The sequence below is a fragment of the Aquila chrysaetos genome, chromosome 20 (genome assembly GCF_900496995.4).
Source record: "Aquila chrysaetos chrysaetos chromosome 20, bAquChr1.4, whole genome shotgun sequence".
Taxonomy (NCBI): Eukaryota; Metazoa; Chordata; class Aves; order Accipitriformes; family Accipitridae; genus Aquila; species Aquila chrysaetos.
This window is the reverse complement of record NC_044023.1, coordinates 9,508,194-9,520,364: the sequence shown is the minus strand read 5'-3', so window position 1 is coordinate 9,520,364 and position 12,171 is coordinate 9,508,194.

Here is a 12,171-nt window from a genome sequence, read left to right as displayed (position 1 = left end):
GTTGTGATGACTTTAAGTGCGTGAATATTCTCAGGGACAACTGTTCTGATATTGAAAGAACACAGGACAGAGAGGTATTACTGTCCCAATGCAGGACAGTGCTTTAGACCATGTGTTTTATTAGAGCTGAGAGAGTTTAAGAAAAGAGCCCTGTAACGTTCATGTTCCCCTGGTGAGTTTATGCATGCTCTCACAGCTCTAATAAAAACATACGATGAAGGTAAATTAGGGCAGATGACTGCTTCTGTCAACACTGAGCAAACAGCATCTTTAAGGTTTATGTGTGACTTAGAATTCAAGAATGCAGACTTTGTTTTTCATTGATGGGCTTGTTAAAGATACTTTGATAGTTCCAGAGGAAAAAGAAATTATATAGAAATGTGAAGAGATTAAAGCAAAAGAAAAGAACCTTGACATCAGACGGGAGCTTGTTTGATTAGGTCACTCTATAGACTAGAAATAATTAAAAATAAAGAAGACAGATGGAGGATGTCAGGTGCTTAAAACAACATCTCCAGTCTACCAGTGCTAGTGTTTGTGCGAGCCAAGACTTCAGGCTTCACAGATGTCGAACGTGTCTTTTTGGCTGAGGATCTCAGGAGGATGAGGAGAGGCACCAGAATTCATTGTGAGCAAAACAGAGATTGTGCAAGTCTGACAGCACTGAAGAACATTTGCTGCTATTAACAAGCAGAGGAGCTTTCCTGTCGCTGTTCTGGGGCAGGCAGACAAGCTTGCCTCTAGTCTGGTTCCCTGCCTTTTGCTCCTCACCTGCTGCTGATTGCTCAGTCTGCCTTCGAATTAATGAAGTGGCTATTTGCCTTAAGGAGCAACTTGTTCGAGTCCCAGGAGACCTGCTCCCGCCTGCCTGGTGGCTGCAGCGGCAATGCCAGCAGCCTGGCAGGTGGTGGCAGATCAAAACCAAAAACTCCCACAGAGCTTCTGGGGATTTCCTCACTAATATGCTGATACATACATTAGTTGACTGACTGACACTGCCTAAATATTTGTCCTTTACTGCTATGTTTGGCCATGATTTTACAGCAACTTTGGTGGTTTGTGATTTAGCTCACTTTATGCATGAGCTCCTTTGACTTTTGCTTGCTGTCCATCTGCTAACCACCACTGCAGGATTAGGAGGGTTGACATCAGGCCATTTCACCTGAGTTTTCTCTTTCTCAGTGAGAAACGAATGAGTTTTGACCTCCCACCTAAGTGCTGCAGTCAGTAATGAAACATTAATGGACTTTGACAGAAACTAAGGAAGTCTACGCACATATATTTACCTTGCACAACACTATGTATTAGTCCAGAAGCACGAAGGAGTTCTCAGTGTCTGTATATCTCTCCAGAAGGTATTTGCACGTTTGCTAAATTCCCACTGAACAGGGAAGCCTGGAAATGGCACAGATAAGCTACTGTTTCCCAGGCAGCACCAGGTTCAGCTGCAGCCAGAGCGGAGGGTTGCTCCATAAAAGACCAAGACAGACCAGGACTGCTAGAGGGAAAGAAACCAGAAATATCTGTCTTTTCACTGTAGTCACTTGGAAGTTTGATGCTTAACTGGGAAGGACAGACAGGTACCATGACTTTTCAGGTGATCCTGGAAATACACATTATTTAATTATCTTCCCCAATCTCACATTATTAGAACAGATACCATTTGTCCTGTTATATAAAATGAAATAGGTACCTTCCTTTTTTTAAAGTCAACTTGATAGGATCATGCATGGTATTTAACCGCAGTGATAAATACATATGGTTTAGGAATTCAATTATATTTAAGTTCTTCTCTAATAAAGCTAGAACAGCTGGCTGCCAGATCCTCGGATTGCTTCAACTTTGTCAGGAGCATCCAGCATATTTTAAAACCATCTCTTGACCCTACAGAGGAGGTCAATGTTTCTCCTGGCAGCCCACTAGTTATTTTTTAAGTGTCTTGATTTTTTTCTGTGGCGTAATGCAATTTTACTCATTATCACTACAGATGTCAGACCAAGACTAGCAAGATTACAGCAGTAGCTGGAGCATATGGTTGAGTCATATGAATAATAACCATAAATCCTTTTTGACATTGGCCCATTATTACATCCTGATCATGTCCCCTTGGAATCTCTTGTTTGGTGTAATGTTTAAGTCATTATAAGATATCTCTGGAGGTCCAGATTTATAGAGATCTCTATTGGAGAAACACAGTATTAGCAGTATGTTTATACAAACATAAAACTTGTGAATATTATATACCAATATATCTACACGTAATGTTGATGGAGACATACAGGAGAAGCAATTAATGATTGGCAGTCACTAAAAGAAATGTTTCCAATGACATCTTAAAATCATAGTGTAAGTCAGGGTGACAGAGACGTTGCCCGAATTGTTAAAAAAAGAAAACCAAGTATATGCATATAAAGAAAAGTGAAAAGAGACAGTCTTTATAGTTTTAAATGGTAACATTTTTCTAGCTTTTGCATTTTATTTTGGGAGAAAGAAGGGTGGAAAAAGCTGTGAAGATAGCAATAAAAGTAAGGTTCTTCACATCTCACTAAAAAACGTTTGCTTTTTTCAAGAGGATTTTATAACTAGAGGCTACCAATTCCTTGGCCATCTGCAGCGGGCAGTAGTGATGGGGTCACAAAAGCCCTGGGTATGAGAAGTCCAAATTACGGGGACGTTTTGATCCAGATTTGAATACTGACGCTGACTAACTGTATCTATAACAACCTGACACAATATGCTAAATCAAAACTCTCAGGGTTTTAAAAAACACTCAATCTAAATATCATAATTACCAAACTCCAGTCACAGTAACGTGACAAATCCTGAGCAGCTTTCCCAGGGATGAATTTTTGTGGCAGGAGTCCATGCCACAACTACAGTGAAAAGAGGCTCATTTAAGACTAGTGTTAGAGCAGCCTCCAGCAACACCCCCTCAGATGTAACAGGGATACCCTAAAACTGAGCCTTTTGCATTTAGAAAGAAAAGGTCTCTGCTGAGATACCAAGTCACGGGTGGTCCAAATATTTACAGGCTAAACCAAATGCAAATATGTTAACTGAGCATCATCAGCTAGAACCGCTCAGTAAAATGTGTTGAAAATGACTTCATTTTTGGTAAAGGACATTTCCTTAGTCATGGCAGATTTCTTTTTACCAATGCCTACCACCCAGCTGTCCCTTTTGAAAACCCACGTTAGCTGCTGAGCCGGTCTCACCCGATGCTTGGGATGATACGCAGCAGTACCAGCCAGAGCTTGGAGGTGCGCCTTGTTTGTTCTCCCTCCCATTGCCTCTTCCTTGCCTTCTGCCCTGCTCTTCTGCTGCTGTTCTGTTTTTAAAGGAGGGCAATGTTTACAGGAAATTTGGATTGTAAAACTATTCTGCTTCATTTTGCAGTGACTCCCCTTTGTTTTACTTAAGCCCCTACGCTAAGCGTACCAGCGGGCAGCTGGAGCATTCCTTTATTTTAGGCTGTGCCTCAAGTGCCTGTCACACCAAGTTTTCATGGCAGATTTGCAGTTTTCTCTGCAAGAGAGACCAGTGGCTTAAACCTCGGCTGCCTCTCAGCACAGGCGTGTGCTGCCTGCGCCCAACGCCCACCGGCATTGGCCCCGCATGGCCCAGAGGGAAAGACTGCACGATCAGGTTTGATCCATCCTGCAGATGAAGCCTGGTGAGATGATGGCCTCACCAGCTGGAAGAGGTAGCCTACATCTTGATTCAAAAGGGGTTTATTTGGAAAGGACCCCTTTTTTGTTCCAAGTACAAAAGTGATAAAGAGAATAAAATGAATCTAAACACTGAAATATAAAAGTCAGTCTCCAGGCCTGACCAGCTGTCCTGACCTTTACTGGAAGAGTAAAACAACTTGGTACAGCTGTATCACTAAACATGCCAAGGCAAAGACCTGAATGCTTGAAATGATACAACGTAGTTGTGTTGAAAAAAATAGCCCTGCTCTTGAAGTAAATGCAAGAGTGTTGTGGTTTTTTCCTTTCTTTTTTTAACTTTTCTTTTTAATGGAAAGCTTATTATCATTGGGAACCGATTCCCAAGAGTCAGCATGCTCCATTTTTGTTTCTTGCAAATAAGTGAAATATTTTGGTATTTGCCAATTAACAGGGCTTTTGAAACTGCTTCCTATTTGAAGAAATGAAACAGATTGCTATATACAGAAGTTATCCAAGAGGATACTTTAGACAGATGCACCAGAGATGACATCTCTCTTGTCATCAGTAAAAATGATACAGAGCATATTGCTAAGTTATTCAGCAATTTCCAGAGAATCCTCTTTAATGCACAATAAGAAACAGATCTTGGTTGTCTTTTCATGGATGTCAGACTTAAACAAAAACACAGAATGCACTTGCAACCATTGGTGTGAAAGGGTACTTTCAAGTGCAGGCCTATTAACTGAAACATTCTGCTATAAGATATCAAAAGACTGCCTATTTGCCACAAACTGCACAAAGTTATACTCATTTTTCTTGGTGGCAGTAAGTGGTTTTAATGCAAGTAATGGAATTTAAAACCAGAAAGTCCTTATTACAATTCAGAGTGCCCTTTGTCCTTTGATAATGAACACCACATTAGCGTCTTGAAGAAAAACCAAAACCTTAAAACAGGATATGTTGTTTCAGCATTTTGAACTAAGTGACCAAAACTTTACTACTGGAAGTTGATTGCATTTAATTGCGTATAGACAAAAATCTAAAACAAGTTCCAAACTCTCAGTCGTGCCAGAAATAAGAATAAAATGAAGATGGACTAACATATTATAAACCAGAAAAATATGCCAGAAGGGGATTACCTTTGTAAAAAAAAGTCATGTGTGATATTTGGTATAAAGCAGTTGTAGTTGCTGTGCTGGAAAAAGACAATAGGGAAAGGAAGGGAGGGAAAGGCAAGGTCAGGCAAAGCAGGGGAGTGCACTGCATGAAATGCATCCCAGGAGGCTACTGGAAACAAATGTGTTGCAATTTTAATTATTCTTACCACAAAACTCACTTGGTTAAGAAATGAAAGTAAAATCTTGAACTTAAAAAAATATTTCAGCTACAAATGCAGAACAGGGAAATTCCCTTTTTGGCATGGGTAAAATTGATTATCTTTCTAAAACAGGACAGTATTTATTTATATAGCATGCATAGTGTTTCAAAAAACTAAACCATTTGCATCTAAATGTAATGTGAAGGTTTAAAGCATATTCCCCAAGTAAACAAGCTCTGTGATACAGAAAAAAGAAGGGTAACAAATTGTCCTTCCCACCAAATCAATGAATAAACAGTACTCCTTAGATCAGAAATTTCAGTTAAATTACACCTCTATTTGCAATTCATTTAGGCCAGATACGCCTGGTCCTTCTCCATATATATATATGGCTTATGAGATTTTAGTCAAATATTCCCTTGCCATAAACTTGCTTGATAAAATCTCAGGAGATTAGATGGAGGTTTTTCAAGAAAAATATTCTGAAATGAACAAATTTTCACTGAGATTTTCTTTTAACCTCAGAATATTTTGAAATTTCTTTTATAATCGCAATTAGAGATTTGTATAATGCTCTTTTCTTAATTTTTGTTTCTGGCAAGTCAGCAGAAGTACACAGTGTACAAACTACTGATGCCTGAAGACACAAAGTAATCACGATAGCTTCCTCCTCCTTAGCTCCTTAGCATGGACGGAAATACGTTGCTCAAGGTTCAAGAGTGAAAAGAAAGCCATGAACCTGAATTCCACTGGTCTATTCAGAGGTCTTTGGACTACTTTTAAGGGGTCCACAAAAGATGATAAAGTGGAGCAAACCCATTATCTGCTGCCGCACTTACAACTCTAACTTTTCCAGCACAGCTCTGTTGAGTTTAGGACCCTCATTAACCTCTTGGCATCACTCTGCTCCGAACCATACAGACACATCAGTCACTGTGGAGTTTCTTCTGGTGATGTAAAGTGCTCTCAGGGGTGGTTAAGATATACCCACTGTGAATGAAAAGAAGAGAAGACGGTTTTAATCAGATGAGCGCTGTGTCTCCTTAATTTCAAATGAACAGACCATACTGATTATTATATTATCAGATTACTACCATTATTGACATATCACAAACATAGAACAAAGCTGGCTTATAACAACAAATATGTTACAGAATTATAAATATGTCCAAAAATTGAGAACACATTTCATAATTCTGGAATAAAAATGCGGGGGAAACATCTTTTTCCCAGAATTTTGATTTTGTGTAAAATTTCAAAGAAGTCACGTTTTTATTCAGGTCGGAATGAGTTAACATTTGTTAAGAATCGAGCATTTTGAATACTAAGCATTTTTTAAAAAACTGGAAACTGTGAATACTGATTAGCTTAAGAAATGGAAAATGTGAATAGTGACCAACTCAAACTAGTTTCAGATGAAAAGTCTGAGGTAGGATTATTCTTGAAAGTACATTCTCCTTTATTTTGTCTACTTCAGTTATAAATCAGTCAAGCAAAAGGCTATTCAGTCCATCTATTTCCAGATTATTGCAGTGTTGCATCATCTCACCAAATGGGAAAACTTCCCCTCACTTTATTTCTTACTGCTTTCCTGATTGAATTCATCCCCAAAACATCCATCTCCCAAAAAGCTGTCTACCAAAGGCTGCCAGAGGTGCACAGAGGGATCGGGATGAGGCCGAAATCCCACTACAGCACACAAAACCTCCTCACGGGGAGTGTTGCCATGGTCTTTGCCACTGTCTTCTAAAGGACTAAAGTTGCTAAGGAGAAACAGGGTGATTTGGGGAACCAAATTCCATCTAGTTGTGATGAAACCTCATTTGAATGCTCCCGGATCATGTTGAAGTTTCCCCAAAACAGCACCCTGCTGTGGAGGGTGACAGTTACAGGGAATAAATGTCACCGTTCCCTCGGGTTATCTGTGTGACTTTACCCTGCTTGACTGCCAGGAGTTAAACCAAAGGACGCAGCTGAGGCAGAAACCAAATGATCACAAACACACAGCACCACCCCCCAAAAAAGAAGAAAGAAAAATAAAAAAAAAAAAAGAAAAGAAAAAAAAGAAAACAAGCAAGAACTTGGAGGGTCCAAGGTAATCGGGGTTGGGCTGTGACCTGGGAAGTGGAAGCCCTCCCGGTGCCCTGCGGGCCAGTCAGGTTCGCCCATCAAAGGGCATAAATCTTGCATCAGAGGTGGATCCAAACCTTACACATTTCTGGCTCCGAGGGGGGAGAGCGGTGGCAGAGGTGCAAGCAAGGTGAAGGGGATCTTAGAGAAGTGCAGGCAGGAGGTGCAGGCAGCAAGGCAGCTCTCCTCAGCCAAAGGTGATGGCTGGGGCCATCTGCCTGCACCAGGTGGGGGTCCGAGGTCAGGATCAAACCAGGAGAAAGGACTCCTTTTCCCGGAATGCTCCTGCCCCGGCAGGCAGATACCGCTACGGTTTGAGGACACTCTCGCTAAGTCACTTTAACCAGTTGCTACCAAGATTGGCAGAAGAAATAGTATTTGGAGGTTAATCTTTTGCACAAATGTGAATAGTAAGTTATGGGTAACAATCTGGAAAAAATGGACACGAGAGTAAGGAGCAAGAAGCCAAGCTATTGCATCAGCTATAACCCCAGCAATGAGAAGACAATTGGATGCAGCTTGCCATGTAATGCCCAAAGCTGTTATATATTTAACGAAATGATATTTACTGGAAGATAACATTCTTCTACCACCATCTGGATTACGGAAAATAATGTGTAATTCTCTGAAGATTTATAATTAAGTGATAAAGCAAGAGTTTTTTCTATGAAGTAAAGGGTGTCTTTGATTCTCCTAGTAATAAGATGCCACCTTACTGTGACAAGATCTTTAAGTGTGCGCATAATTTTCATTATTATTCTTAATGGAGGATGTGTACAAGCTCTCTGAGAAGAGTATAGTATGTATAAGCAATGGACAATACTATTGCCTGTAGGAACTAGTATTTCTTTAATAGCAGTTGAAACCTTTATTGCTAATCAGCTATATATGGCTTTATACTAACTTGAAAGACAAGCTAACTTTGTACAGACACCACTAAAGGTACGAGACAGCTTTCTTGTCATCAGCAAAATGATATACAGCAAACTATTGAATAATTCAACTAGAAATGCTCAGAGATCACCTTTACAAAATATGAAACAGAACCCTGAGTCTTTCTTTGATGTTAAGATTTTAGAGAGCAACAATAATGCAGTCTGGATGAAGAAGGACATTGCTTTGATAAAATATATGATATTCAGTCCTACATACCTTTTTGGCCATGTAGCACTGCAGTCTCTTTACAAGACTATTTTTTTTAGTACTATAGACACTTCAGAAGAGTAAAAATGTGATGCGTAATAAAGTTGTGACACACAGAAGAGTAGTAAAAGACTAGTCTATATTTCCTGGCCCCAGCCAACTGACAGGGTTAAAAAGGTTAATACCCTGACACAGGACACCAGCGGCTACTGTTATATGGGGAAATCTTTTATTTTTTTATGTTACTTGTCATAAGAAAAGGCGAAGAATATCTTAGAGCTCTTTAAATCAAGCCAAGCATCCTCAAACAACTCAAAAAAGATCCAGATCTAATGCAATTACTATTTATTTTTCTGTCTAGTTTAGAGCTCAGTGCTGGTTGAAAATAATCTTCTAAAACTACTATAAGATATTCATGTACGTTATACACGGTAACGTGTTAGACTTCTGACTTTCTTTTTATGGAGTTTTAGATAGTGGATTTGTTTTCATGCACACAGTTTGAGGAATACAATTGCTTGCATATTCACTTTTTTACTTTTTAATAAAAGAAAAAGTTTAAAAAAAATTTAGAAATTCTTAAGAAGCTCAGATTTAAATTAATAATAAAAAACCACATTTATATTTATGGTCCTAACTTCCATTTAATTCCACGGGATTTAGGTGCCTGAATAATTTCAAAAATCTTGAAGGGCCTTACATCTACTTAAGCATAGAACCTCCAAATTATTTGCACAGGAAGTAGCTTTTTAACTTTCTTTTTTTTTTCAACATTACATAATATTAACTTTGCGTGACGTTTGAAAGGTGCTAGTTACTACGATTTGCTATTTGTATGGAATATTCAGTGAAATTTTCACCGGGAGTTATGAGCATTTGGCTTCAGAGACACAGCATTTACAAGGATTCCTTTTCAAAGAGAAATTCCAGTCATTGGTCTGGTAATGATATAGCCTTTATCTCAAAAAAACAGACTAAGAATATTTATGCTTGAGGAAAAGACGTGCCTGTGTAAAAGAATGTTCAGTTTTTCTGTATTCACATTTATAGGATCTCTTGCAAGATACTCTGGAATATATTATTGGAGCTCGAAATAGAGCCATCAGAGCTGAGCCTGCTTAACCCCTCCTCACTGCAGAAACAGCATTTGCTATTAAATCCATCCACAGAATTACAGAAAGGGCTTTTTAAAATGTTGTGGGTTTTTTTTTTTTTTTAATCAGTCTTAATGCATCTGCATTATCTGAAGAAAAACATTTACATTTGGGCAGTATTTTATAGAAGGTATTTTTAACTTCTAATGCAGGCTTCTATTTACAAGGGAAAATCTTTTCTCTCTCATATGCTGATATGAACTTATAATGCATGATCTTGCACACCTTTTATATTTAAGTGCAAGACTTCATATTGTGACTGAGACCACTGCTATGTGAGTAACAACCGGTTGTGTCATATACCAATATGACATAAAGCCTCCCAGGGGGCCGTACGGTTATCTATACAGCAGCTGACCGTGATCAGCTAACCCTGTCACGGCACTACCACTCTTGCCGAAGAGACACTCAAGACAAGGGAGGTAACTGCCTCTCTGGTAATTTACTGTTCACGAGCTACATCGTTTCTTTCTCCAATAATAAAGCAATAATTGCCAACCATTATTTTATCCTTAATTGGGTTTCCATAAGGGCTTGGGAGAAAAATCTCTAAGGAGTAGAATTACAACGGATCCAACGCAAAACTGCGAAAATTGCAAAGGCGGCGTCCCTGCCAGGAGCCAGGGCTAACTGGACCTGGACATACCCATCGTTACAAAACCAACCCGTCAGGCTTAAACTCAAAAGCCAGCTGGGAAGCGGGGGCAATACGGGCCGTCACAAGCTGTCCAGCGGGGGCAAGGTAGGCGCCGGGAGGATGCTCCGTGCCCGCAGGGGACGTGGTCACCGCCGGCCCCTCCGCGCCAAGGGCCGCCGGGGGGGTCCCGCGCAGCCAGCCTCCCCCAGCGCCAAGGGCTTCGCAGGTGCTGGGGGCGACGGGGGTGGGATGGCAGCACGGCCCGGCCAGGCCGGCTGAGGGGGGGTCTGCGCCCGGCTGTGTCCGGAGCTGAGCCGGCCCCGGGGGCAGGAGAGCCCCGTCTGCACAATACTTCATCTCCCTTAAGGAATCTGCCAGATTCAAGTGCTCAGCGTCCATGGCAAAGATAATCCTTAGACCACAAAAGCGACCATGGCTAATTGAGATTTGACAGTGCAGCATTATTCACTTTAAGCATAACTTATAAACATCGCATGTTTATTCTGACTTGTACCTTCAGCGTAGTTCAAGACAGTGAGATGCTGGGAGCAGCTTCTGTGTGACTGAGCTAACTATAGTACAGGCCTTGTTAATGATGCATGAACCAACCTGAAAAAAAATCAAGAACTGCTTAAACCTTAAACTGATACTCCAGCCAAGCCAAATATTTTCTGGTATATGTAGCTACATCGCTGCTTCATTTTTTTTTTCCCCCTACGCTGCCTCTTTCTATTTCTGCAGGTCACCTAGCTCTAACGTGAGTTTCCATTTTATAAGTCCAGGTGAAACAGGTAAGGTAGGAAGGCATCTGCTGTACTCTCCACTAGACACTTTATTTCTTTTCTCACTGGTAATATTTGGTTCTTCTTTGCCTGTCTCTCTTCAGTCTTATTTTAAGTCATAGACAGTGGAAATCTGAGGTTGGATGGTTTCAGTATGGAAAAATATGGATTTTTTTTTTTTTTTTACGTTCACTTACTTTTGATGATAGTCATTCAAAAAATGTATTTCAAATAACAGGCTATTTTTATCAAGTATTATTTTGTCTGGGTTTACTAGATGCAATCAGCAAGGAATATAATCTATCTAAAGCACATTTGCTTGAATAAAAGCAGCAGTAAATACTAACAAAAAGTAGATCTAGCAACAATTACTCCAAATTTCCTCCAGTACCTTAAATTCATTTCCCAGGTCAATACATTTTGCATCTCTTGGGCCTGAGAGACCCCTTTCTGTAAATACTCTGCGGGTGGGAGAGGAAATGGTGCTTCTGCAGCCTTGGAAGCACTGTCCTGATTTGTGGGGAGAAGAGGACAGCAATCCTCAATTCCAAAGACAGATTTTGGATGTTCCAGCTACCCGTTTTTGTCCAGTCTCTTTAAATCTAAATGATCAAAATGGAGAAGAACAAGAGAAAAGAGGAGTGGAATACTCCAGGCCTGGTGGAAATGGCAAAACTTCTGCGTTAGTAGGAGAGGAGATCTAAAAGTAGAAAACTGTAAAAAGGGTTAAAAAGACAGATACTCATGCTTGCTGGAGTTTGGCACAGCAAAGGCAGGAGTGGTAGACAGAGATCTTTTAAAAACTATTTTTCATTTGATAACAGTTAAAAATAATCCTTGCACATTTTATAGTAAATTTTATTCAGGTGAAAATCCCTAGCTTATTACCAATGCCTCTGGAATTAGTCATTGTCACAGCAAATTAGCAAGGGAAGGTGAGATGGTGACTTACCCCCGTGGCACGGTGCACGCGACCCCACTCAGCACGCGGGAGCAGGACCCGTGCAAGGAGCTCCAGGGTTTGGAGACTAAGGAGCCGATTCCAGAAACCGATTTTTTACTATGTCGAAGTGACCCTGTGTGTATGTATTTAACAGTCAGGGAAGCCAAAGCAAGCAAATTGAAGAGTTAATGTGAAGCCAGACATAAAGCGAGCGGCAATGTACCATTACAGCTATCCAGGCTCCCTGCAGATTATCGCCACACAGAGAAACTATGTCTTGTGGTTTCCTGACATGTTCTTTAGTGCACGATCGGGCTCCAAACGACTTCGGCCTCATGATGCCAAAAGCAAACCTTCTTGAATACCCTGTGGCCTCCAAAAGGCTATCGGTGC